The sequence below is a fragment of the Aquarana catesbeiana genome, linkage group LG02 (assembly GCF_042186555.1).
Source record: "Aquarana catesbeiana isolate 2022-GZ linkage group LG02, ASM4218655v1, whole genome shotgun sequence".
In the NCBI taxonomy this organism is placed as follows: domain Eukaryota; kingdom Metazoa; phylum Chordata; class Amphibia; order Anura; family Ranidae; genus Aquarana; species Aquarana catesbeiana.
Window position 1 is genome coordinate 526,681,579 of NC_133325.1, and position 12,440 is coordinate 526,694,018.

The following is a 12,440-nucleotide window of genomic DNA, read 5'->3' on the forward strand; positions in this document are numbered from 1 at the left end:
TAGACCAAGGAAGACATCAAAGCGTCAAGTTAGAAAACCTAAAGCAATATGCCTTAAAAACAGAAAATGCACAAAACAAATGAGGAACAAAGGGTCAGAAACTGAAGTAAATGTCCGTGATCAAACTGTAAGACATTGGCTAAAGTAAATGGGATTTACATACAGAAAAGCCAAACGAAAACCATCATTAACACCTAAACAGAAAAAACAAGGTGGGTTAAAGAGAAGCAATCATGGACTGTGGATGACTGCTTGAAAGTGATATTCAGCGATGAATTACGAATCTGCATTGAGCAGGGTGATGATGCTGGAACTTTTGTTTGGTAACCATTTAAATTAAATGTATGAAGAAAACATGCAAATTTCCACAATCATTGATGATATGAGGTAAAGGTACAGGGGAGATGACCATCATTAAATCTTCAACAAATGCACATAAACTTTTATATTGAGATCTTGGACCTTTTCTTATTCCATCAATTGAAAGGATGTTTGGTAATGATGACATCATTTTTCATGATGTAATCTGATGCAGGTGTTTGTTTTAGAACTGCAAAGTACATTGTGATTCCATAATATTTTTATCAGAATTGAGTGATTTCATATTTTTGTTCCTCTGATCTGCAAAAACAGTTGCAACTGACTACAGTTTTCTTTCTTTTTTTTTTTTTTTTAAGTGTTTCTTAAAGTGGTCGCCGGGTCCATGGCCGTGCAAACTGTCAGGTCACCTGAGTCCAGGTGACAGATGCACCCCGTTGGGGTCAGGAGTGCACTGCTAAGATAGTGAACCCTAAGGCTGACTGCTGTGGATGGAACTCGGGTGGTTCAGGAAGGCAGGTCCCCTGGAGCACCAACACGGATCCCACAGGGAGTAAGAGCATAGATTCCCCAGGGCGCGGAGTCTAAGAGCCAGCAGGTGTTCACCAGAGCCTCTAGTGGTGAGGATGGACTGGGCTGCAACTGGCTCCATGTCGCGGCCCCCAGGGTCTCCCAGCTCCCACTCACAGTAGGCTACAGGAGGATCGAGAGGAAACAGCAGCCCAGGATAGTAAGGAGGTAGCCAAATGTTGGGGCGACTAGCAGAGAAGGATAACAGAGAACACACCAAAGGTCAGGGTCACAGGCAAACAGGGATAGTCGAGAACACGCCAATGGTCAGGCTCACAAGCAGACAGGGATAGTCATGAACATGCCAAGATTGGTAACAGAGACAAACTTAGAGCACACGGAAAACAGGAAGCCAAACACACAATATTGCACGGTAAGGCAGGCTTGGAGAATACAGTGTTAAATAGTGGTTCCTGTTGAGGCTAGGGTGGAGCCACACTGAGGGAAGATTACTTAAGCATGCAGGTGTGAGAGTACAAGCCTCAAGGCTGATACACAGACCAGGTAAGAGACAGACAGGTCATGAATGTATTACTGCAAGGTCATGACAGTACCCCCCCTCTTACGAGGCCTCCCCCTCCCCCGCTTTGGACCAGGCTTGGAGGGGAGCTTCAAATGCAACTTCCTCAGAAGACGAGGTGCGAAGACTTCAGATGCAGAAATCCAAGATTTCTCCTCAGGACCGAAACCTTTCCAATCCACGAGATATTAAAGGACACCTTTACAGAAGCGAGAATCCAAAATTTGACTAACCTCGTACTCCTGATCATCTTCAGAGACTGGAGCCAAGGTAGGGCGTGGACGAGAACTTTTTGAAAACTAAAGGTTTCAGAAGGGATACATGAAAGGAGTTTGAGATCCTGAGGCTTTTAGGGATCTGGAGTTTAAAACAAACAGGATTCAGCTTAGAAATTATATTGTAAGGGCCAATGAATCTCGGGGCAAACTTGAGAGAAGGAACCCGGAGTCTGATGTTCCTGGTAGAAAGCCAGACTTTGTCTCCTGGCTGTAGAGAAGGCGGCTTGCTCCTGCGACGGTCAGCAAAACTTTTGAACTTGTTGGCACGGAGAAAGACCTCCAACTCCTGATTAACCCTGTGTATAGAAAAAACTCCTGCGCCGTCTACACAAATTAAAACTAAAGGGGCACTGCTGCAAACACCTGTGACTCTGATCCTAACAGAAACAAAAAAATGTGTGAATGGTAATGGTGTTTGCGCTGTGAGGGGAAAAGGAAAAAGAGGGGTGTAGACCAAAAAAGTACTGGTGAAATATTATGAAAATAATAACAATAAATAACACATGGAATAAATGTACATCCAATAGGAAATAGTGACTTGTGCAGTAAAAATATGTAAACCAGACCAGAGTGAACTGATATAAACATATAAATGGTGAAAGTCCATGGGCTGGTGAAGAAATATATAATATATGAATCTAGATTAAATAAAAAAGTCCAGAGCAAACAATGTATAAGAAAAAGGACACTTCCACCACCAAAGGGACGCGTGTAACAGATGCAATCTTCAGTGATATTACCTCTGTGTCTGCAAGCAGCTGTAAGGTGTACAGCATAATCACAGATCACAGGTGAAGATGATGGATTAAAACAATAAAAATACTGCGCTTCCCTACACCCCTAAGCTGCAGTTCTCATTCATAGGTAGGAATCAAATTAGTAAAACAGTCAACAGAACCGCGCTATAAATTATATAGTGAATAAATACCCCATTCAACCTATTATCTTGATTATAATGTTATAAATAAAACAAGATATTATAATTTAAACCCAGATGTCAAAAACTTGATCGTGATCAGTATTATAAATATTAGATATTGTGACTATAGACAAATAAATCAGTGAAGAAAATGATAAAAAATGATGAGAAAAAAAATGATGAGAAAAAGAAGGAATAAGTCCGTGGCCAATATTAACTTCAAATAAAAATAGTCCTTATTGCAAATAACTTCACCAATAGTGACTACAGGCTTGATGAACAAAAAACACCTCGTGAGAAGGATCCACCACCTATAAGGATGTATGCTTACCAAAGGCAAGCTTTCATAAGGCTTATGTATGAAATCCACTCAGCGAGGACACCACCAACGATACCAGCATAGAGGGAGGATCGCCCGGAACTCTCCAACATACAGGCCAAAAACTCAGCATGAGGACCCCAGGGAAATAAAAGACACATCCTCCATAGTGTGAATCAGTATAAACAATTTAATGAATAGAGAATAAAAGTAGCACACTCACATTAAAATCTTCAAGTAACAGCATGTGTTGTATATCAGCCGGCCGGCCTGCATGCACCCGTTCGCAATGGGGTAGAAACGATGACGTCAGCGCGTGATGGATTGGAAGGACCAATATGGCGATGTCCCATATGTTGTTTGAAGACTCTCAATAATGGATATAAAGGATCATGTGGAAAAACATAAGAAAGTATATATAGCGTAATACCGCAATAGCTGTATTGGGACAGGGACGGATCGAGCAGTGCACACTCACTTAAGGAAAAAGAGCGTAGGCGTCAATCCAACGAACGCCGAGTTCGTATGTCCCCAGTGTGACAGCCTCGGTCCGCTCCTGCTCCCAGCGCTTGTCAAATGGACTCAGTAGATGTTGGTATGGGGTATGAAGAAATATGCATATAGCGTAATCCAATATAACATCTAACCAATTTAGTAAAAGTACCAAAAAATAAACTCACATTAAAAAGCTGTAACAGGTAAAATCATCCACGAGCGCCGAGCTCGTCTCCTGCCATAAGGCTGTGTGTATACCCAGTGCTCCAATCCCGACGCGTATCATCACGTCACGTGACTTCATCAGGGGTTTCCAAAAGCAAGAAATAAACTGAACACCCCTGTCCGAAACGACATGGGAAGGGACACCATGAAGATGGAAAATCTCTCGTACAAAAATAGGAACCAAGGCAGGAGCAGAAGGGAGACCAGGAAAAGGAACAAAATAGGCCATCTTGGAGAATCAATCAATTACCACCCAAATGACCGTATTCTTCTCTGAAGGTGGAAGATCAGTGATGAAGTCCATGGCTGTGTGAGACCAGGGCTCCTTGGGAATGGGCAAGGGCATGAGAAGACCAGCAGGAGCCTGCGTGGAGGACTTAGACTGGGCACAGACATGACAAGCCTTAACATAGTCTTTGACATCCAAACGGAGAGTAGGCCATCAGTGGTGGCGACTGAGGAGGAGGAAGGATCGATGAAACCCAGCATGACCTGCCACCTTGGAGTCATGTCCCCAAGGAAGGATCTTAGCTCAGTGGGGACAAAGGTCTTGCCAGGAGGAATTTTTGATTTCAGGGGGGTAGAATGGTCAAGGATGCATGAAGTAGGGATAATCAGCTCAGGTTCAATGGTAGGCTCCCCATCCTAAATGTCAAAAGATCTAGAGAGTGCATCAGCCTGACCGTTGCAGGAACCAGGTTTGAATGTAATGGTGAAATGAAAACGGGAAAAGAAGAGACTCCACCTGGCTTGTCTGGGATTCAGTCGTTTGGCATTCTGTAAGTACTGCAGATTTTTATGGTCAGTGAAAATTGTTATGGAATGTGGGGAACCCTCCAAGAGATAACGCCACTCCTCCAACGCCAATTTAAATGCAAGAAGTTCCCGATCACCAATAGTGTAATTCTTCGCCGCCTGAGAACATTTTCTGGAGAAAAACACACATGGTAGACGTTTTTTCCCAAAGGATTGAAGGAGCACAGCTCCCACCCCAGTTGAGGAAGCATCCACTTCAATAAAAAATGGATCCCCCGGGTCAGGTCGCCTCAACAAAGGTCCAGAAATGAAGGCCTGTTTCAAATCATGAAAGGCAGAGACAGCTTCGGGGGACCACTCCTTGGCATTAGCACCCTTCTTGGTCAAGGTGATAATTGGCGCAGCAATAGAGGAGTAATTCCTAATGAACTGCCTGTAATAATTAGTGAACCCAAGAAAGCGCTGCGGGGCCTTGAGGCTGACAAGAAGAGGCCAGTTGGTAATGGCCGAGACCTTCCCAGGATCCAAACGAAGACCGAAGTTAGAGATGAAGCATCCCAGAAACAGGACTTCAGAACATACAAAAGAACATTTCTCCAGCTTGGCGTACAGATTATTTTCTCGAAGGCGCTGAAGTACAATCCGGGCATGGTCTCTGTGAACCAACAGACTATCCGAAAAGATGAGAATGTCATCCAGGTAGATGACAACAAATTGGTAAAGCAGATCCCTGAAGATTTTGTTAACAAAGTTTTTGGGGCGTTACACAAACCAAAGGGCATGACCAAGTACTCGTAATGCCCATCTCTAGTGTTAAATGCAGTTTTCCATTCATCCCCTTCCCGTATTCGGATCAAATTGTATGCACCCCTGAGATCCAACTAGGTAAAAATGGAGGCACCTTTCAACCTGTCAAATAGTTCCGATATTAGGGGTAGGGGGTATCGATTTTTGATCGTTACTGCGTTTAGGCCTCGGTAGTCAATGCAGGGTCTTAGGATACCATCCTTTTTGGCAACAAAAAAGAACCCTGCTCCTGCAGGTGATGAGGATTTCCAGGTGAATCCTTTTTCTAGATTTTCCGCAACATACTCAGACATGGCCTGGGTCTCTGGAATGGACAGAGGGTAGGTACGACCCCTGGGTAGAGCTGCTCCGGGAACAAGGTCAATGGCACAGTCAAAGGACCTGTGAGGAGGAAGCACCTCAGCTGACTTTTTACAGAACACATCTCGGAAATCGCTATATGCAGCGGGAAGGGCAGAGGATACTGAGGTGGTAGCCACGGGAAGTCTCCCGTTAGGGGCAACCTTGAGTAGGCAGGAAGAGAAACAGGAGGGACCCCAAGCCAGGATCTGCCCAGAAGTCCAGTCAATGTGTGGAGAGTGGAGCTGCAACCAAGGAAGCCCAAATACGATAGGTGTTGAGACCTTAGGAAGGATAAGAAAGGATATCCACTCCTGGTGGAGTAAACCTACCGACATCATAACAGGAGGGGTCTGGAAGCGGATGGGGCCCCCTGTAAGAACAGTGCCATCAATCGCCGAGACCATCAATGGAGTGATGAGGGGTAAAAGGGTAAGGTTCATGGAAGATGCAGTTCTCCAGTCCATAAAGTTGCCAGTGGCTCCCGAATCCAGATAAGCCAAGGCCGAGTGGGGGGAAATGCCAACATGAAGAAACACCGAAAGAAGGAGACGAGAAGATGACTTTTCTGGGTCCAATACTCCACCTTCCAGATGTATTACCCGAGCTTTTCCTGGACTAAATGAGCATGTGTCACAAAAATGACCTTTGCCCCCACAGCAGAGACACAGGCCCAGAGTTCTGCGCCTAGCACGTTCCTCGGGGGATGGCCTGGTCTGGCCCAGCTGTATGAGTTCCTCAGTCGGCCTGCTCCACAGGACGAAAAGAGGGGAGCTCAGGCTGACTAAGGACCAAGGAGTGCTGGCGTCCTTTTTCTAGGGTCCTTTTCTGAAAACGAATATCATTCTGGTTACACAGGGAGATAACTTTGTCCAGATCAGTGGGGATGGTTCTTCCTGCTAATTCATCCTTCACTCTATCAGAAAGGCCATGCAGAAAGGTTGCAACTAAGGCCTCATTGTTCCAGCTCAGCTCAGCCGTCAGTATGCGGAAACGAAGAGCATACTGTCCCATAGAAGCTGACTCTTGGCGGAGATGTAAAAGGGCGCTGGCCACTGAAGAGACACGACCTGGTTCCTCGAAGATATTCTGGAAGAGTTTCAAAAAATTAGAGAGGCTGGAAACCACTGCGTCTTTCCTCTCCCACATAGGGGCAGCCCAAGCTAAAGCCTCACCGGACAGGAGAGAAATAATATAGGCTACCTTTGCCCGATCAGACTGGAAGTTTTAGGGCTGGAGTTCGAAATGAATGGTACACTGGCTAAGGAACCCTCTGCAGGCCTTGGAATCCACAAAGTAACAGGACGGAGCTGGTAAGTGCAAAGGGTTAGCGGCTGTGACTGTAAGCGGAGCTGATATGGCAGCCGATTGCGGTTGTGGAATCCGGGGAGCCTAAGGAGGCTTGAAGTTGTTCAAAGTGGGAAGCCAAATCCTGAAGGAATCGCATCACCTAGGTCTAATTAAATTCCTGGGTCTCGAGTCTGTGGACTATGCCCTGCAGCTGATCATCGACAGGTAGCGGCACACCAGCCGGGACCATGGCCATGCAAACTGTCAGGTCACCTGAATCCAGGTGACAGATGCACCCCGTTGGGGTCAGGAGTGCAACGTTAAGATAGTGGACCCTAAGGCTGACTGCTGCGGATGGAACTCAGGGTGGTTCAGGAAGGCAGGTCCCCTGGAACACCAACACAGATCCCACAGGGAGTTAGAACATAGATTCCCCAGGGCGCGGAGTCTAAGAGCCAGCAGGTGTTCACCAGAGCCTCTAGTGGTGAGGATGGACTGGGCTGCAACTGGCTCCAGGTCGTGGCCCACAGGGTCTCCCAGCTCACGCTCACGGTAGGCTACAGGTGGCTCGAGAGGAAACAGCAGCCCAGGACAGCAAGGGATAGTAAGGAGGTAGCCAAATGTCGGGGCGACTAGCAGACAAGGATAACAGAGAAGGTCAGGGTCACAGGCAAATAGGTATAGTCGAGAATGCGCCAAAGGTCAGGGTCACAAGCAGACAGGAGCAGTCAGGAACATGCCAAGATCGGTAACAGAGACAAACTTAGAGCACGTGGCAAACAGGAAGCCAAACACACAATATTGCACGGCAAGGCAGGCTTGGAGAATACGGTGTTAAATAGTGGTTCCTGTTGAGGCTACGGTGGAGTCACACTGAGGGAAGATTACTTAAGCATGCAGGTGTGAGAGTACAAGCCTCAAGGCTGATACACAGACCAGGTAAGAGACAGACAGGTCATGAATGTATTACTGCAAGGTCATGACAGTTGTATACCCCTTTTTTACATTTTTACTGTGTAGGTTTAGGAGATATTCATTTTACATACAGGTAAATCTTATTATAGGCTTACATACAGTTCATACTAGCTCATTATGCCTTTGCCTTGCATGCACTTTTTTTTTTTTTTTTCGTTCTCAGGTATACAAATTGCTTTAAAGCCAGAAGGTTAGAATGTTAAATGAAAATAGTTTTGAGGCATGTCTACAATTCGTTTTTTTTTTTTTTTTTTACACAATTAAACTATGAGATGAACATTTTCCAAGAGTGGTGATTCCATACTTTTTGCTAGGGGTTGTATTTATATCTTAGTGAATTGACTCCCCTGTCCTCCTCTATGTATTTGTGGACAACCCATTTTGGCTTCAGCTTTAATGGCTCAAACTCTGTTCAGCTGAGCCCAAATCCCGTAACCTGAACCTTTCGGTAAAGGTGTGATGTGGATCTTGATTCCTGACATCCAGTGTCACACAGAAGTCGGCTTTCAGTTCAGATGGTCAGGACCCTAGAATTACAATCCTGGCGGCCATCTCCGATAATGTTACGGGGGGGGGGGGGGGGATATGAATCTACTCCATGTTCATAAAGATAAAAAACACTGTGTTGGGAGCAAAGCAATTCCTACCCTCAAAATTGGCTCTATGACATCTGACATTCAGAAAACCTTGACAGGCCAAGAACACCAAAATCCTTGCACAAGTCATTATATGCATGAAGATTTGGCCCCACCTGCAGGCTTCGGGGGGACCCTGTCTGCCTTTTTCTGGGTTCTATGGCTCCTTCAATGTGAACTATTATATCTAATTCCACACCAGTTATCTACAGGGGAACTTACTTTCTGAGTGGGACAGGAAAATCCAGTTGAGTCTGTGTGCTTGGTTGTCCCTCACATGGTAGCTAGCCTTCCTGACCTGGTAGACGGTGGGTATTTCCTTCCTTTATGGTGGAAAGTGGTCAAGACAGAGTCAGGCCTTCTAGGTTTGGAAGGAATACAGGGCACAATATCGATTCAGGCATGTTTGTTATCAGAGAATACAAAGCTTTCCATCAACAATCTGGAACTTTGAGTGATTTACCTGTCTCTCTTTCACTGGAATTAACTGCAGTCTGCTCAAGATCAGGAAAAAGTCAGACAACACAATGGCAGTGGTTTACCTCAACCTACTAGGAGAAACATAAAGTGTTGAGGCAGCATGTTTCAGCTCTTTCTGCAGTCAGCATCCCTGGGGTAGACAATTGGCGAGTTCACCAGGATGTTTTTTGGGTTTTCTGTCTTTGTTGGGAGTAGCCAGACATGGACCTAATGATGTCCTGCTTCAATGGAAAACAGATACATTCACAGGTCTTGAGATCCGATAGCAGAGGCAGTGGATGCACTGTTGACATTGTCGGTTTAATTCTGCCTGCTGTACACGTTCCCTCATTTGGCTTCTGCCTCAGCTGCCTAAAAGGACCACCGAAGAACAGATATTCTGGAGGAGGGCTTGATATGCAGACTGATCACCGATTTCCACAAGGACAGATCTTGATCCCTGCTTCCCTTTCAACTTCACTGTTGAAGCCCACATAGAAAAGGGACAATGGGATCTTAGATTCTGTGATTCCTACCATGCTCTAAGCACAAAATTCTACTTGATGTAACAATTACTATTAAACCTGGAAGGCTTTCTTTTGGATTATCTCTTTCTTCCTGATGGGTGTGGACAAGATGATGGTGTCAGCTTTGGCTGCTCTTTTTCAAAGAACCTTGACCACTCATTTGTTGATTCAGACCTTTAAGGGGTTATCCATATAGTTCCCCCACCATAAAAATATACTCATCTATGGGACTTGACCCTGATTTATTAGCTCTTTAGATACCCTTTTGTAAAGACCTTCAGAACTTTCTCTTTTCTCTTCTTGTGGCAAGCAAGATAAGGTTGTAGTTTGTCTGAGACCTTCATTTTCACACAAGATGATCATTGCATGCAAATTAAAATATTGTCATGTCCTTTTATCTGTCAAGCTTCTACCCTTTTTTTTGAGATTTGTCTCCATTGTCTGAATGTAGTTAAGGTTGTTAAAGTTTATTTAAACACCAGAGTTTCCTTGTTTGTCATCCTTGTAAAAGTGCTCCAGCTCTGTTGTGTCTTGGTGGATCAGATACACTGTTATTTAGGCTGTTATTTAGTTGAAAGGAGAATGTTTCCCCCTTCCCTGTTAAAGCTCATTCCTCTAGGATATTAAATGGCTTTTAGGCATTTCATCATCAGACAACTTTGTCTCAGGCTTCTAAAGTTGTGGCTCCTCTCGTCGCTGGCAGGACATCTCTGGGTCTTCAGGAGAGTAGTGGGTCCCTAGATGTGCATGGAGGGAGGAGATGCTGGGTAGCGTGGATGTGCTGCTTTACCCGGAGGTCAAGCAGAGCTAAGGCTTCATGTGGCCATCTTAGACAGCAGTCGCCACTCCCCCCAGGCTTCTAAAGTTGAGAGGGCTTCTGCGTTTATCAAGTTCTAATGTGTCTGCGTCGGCAGATGCTGGTATAGGTTGCAAATTTTAACAGGTAGGTTTCTGTGCCCCTTGTTGTTTTTGTTTGGCTTCAGTTCACCTGTTGATTTAGTGTTGGGCTGTACCTGCCTCTCTGTTTTGAGACATCCAGTGTTTAATATAAAGTGCTGTACCCCTCAGCACTCAATGAAAGGGATTTTATGGTAAGTAAGACAATACAATTTTTTCCTTACAAAGATGTTATTTTACTAAAGGTGTCAAAACTGTTCACTTGGCAAACTGTGTGTTCACTTTGCAAAGTGAATGTTGGTAAATAAGGCAAACAATATTGGGTTTTCAAAATGAACACATGTTCACCTTTTTTACTTTACTTTCCCATGTGCTGATTTTCTTGTAAATACAGTATATCGAAGGATGAAGTGTTTTAAAGTGTATGTCTAATCAAACCATTTTTTTTAAAGAATAAGGAAGAATTATAACCCCTGATGAGGTACTACTGCTATTTGGGGCTCTTTTGGAGTGATTTTTTCTCACTACCTGTGGGAATATGCTTGTAGGTCTAGCCTTCTCTTCTCTTTTTAGTTTTGGATAGAGAGTGGAAAGGTTGAAAACCCTGTCAGGTGTGTACATCTAGCCAGGGCTCTCTAAAGCTGAATACGAACGGATCGATATTTGACCAGTTCAGCAGGGACTGACGAAAGTTCGATCTATGTGTAGCCCTCCCTTATGGATCTGATACAAAAAAAATCAGTTGATCAGCAGCTGCAGCGCTGATCAGTGTAGTCAGATTACAATGTTCTGCGGGGGGAATTCCCGCTGATTGAATGAATTAATTTTTTTTCTCACTTTCTGTCCTGGTGACAGAGTGAAGGAGTGTGCACTGTGTCAGAAAGACGACTCAGTACTAAGTGTCACATGTCACCTGGTGACAGAGTGTAAGGGTAAATGGCAACAGAGAAATAAAATATCTTTTTTGAAAGATATTTATATGAAGGGTGGAGGGGGATATAAATATTTTATATTAAAGTAGTACTAAACGCTGGAACTTGCATGAATGTAATCATTTTAAATATAATGCACAATACTGGTAAATTTTTACTTTAAATTGAATTGTAATATGTCAAATATTAGCCCCATCTATCAACCTCCAGCTTCTCTGGGTTCTGCACAAGCCCTTAAAGTGATTGTAAACATTGGATTTTATTTTCTTAAATAACAAAACATGTCATAATTACCTGCTCTGTACAATGATTTTGCACAGAGCTGCCCCAATCCTTCTCTTCTTTGTCCCCTGCTGGCGATTCTGGCTCCTCCTGCCTTCAGAGTGGCCCATAGCAAGCTGCAAAGTCTAGCATAGAGTGCCCCTATAGCAAGGTAAAACAAACACAAAAAAAACTTTTACCTTTAGAATCACTTTAAAACACTTTCTTTGCATGCCCAGGACTACATGTCCCATGAGACATTGCTCCTCACACATTCGCAAGTTCTCAGGCACTTACTGACATGTAAGGGCGGTATACCAAGCTGTATGTGTGATGCACTGTGTTTTCTGCTATGTAAACAAATAAGGTATTCTGTATACAGGTCAACAAATTAACTGACCAACTAATCAATAATGAAAATAGTTGACAACTATTTTCATAATGGATTTTCACTTCCTGGCCTGGAGACACAACAGGAAGTTAGATGAGCTCTCCCAAATTAAGGATATTGTTCTCTTAGACAGTTTTACCAGGAACAGATATTTATCCTTACCTCTTGTTCTGGGGACAACTATAAAACTGGAAATTTACCCTCACTTTCTTTCTTGGTACCAGCAGTACAAATAGTGAGCCTCCCAAATGGGGACCCATTCAGCAATAAAAACTTGACAGAGGGCCTAAATACTTCCCCACTCTATTCAAAACTAAAAAAGGGTTTGCATTTACAGTAAAGATACACTTAAACCACAAAGTTCAATATGTGTTTGTTTGTTGTCATGAAACTGATTCCATTAATTTCATTACATCGTTGTTTCAATTTTTAAGTCTATTTTCAAATGTTATGTCCTGCTTACCCTTATATTTTTCTTAATATTTCATCCCTTGCTGCTAATGCTCTCTGGCTTCCTCTCTGCTCAG

General features: G+C 44.0%; 1 protein-coding gene across 5 annotated transcripts in view; it reads left to right on the forward strand.

Annotated features, from left to right (window-relative positions):
* PLEKHA6 (pleckstrin homology domain containing A6) overlaps positions 1-12,440 on the forward strand; it is a 1,624,617-nt gene that overhangs the window by 1,026,655 nt on the left and 585,522 nt on the right. The gene's annotated exons all lie outside the window — the stretch shown is intronic.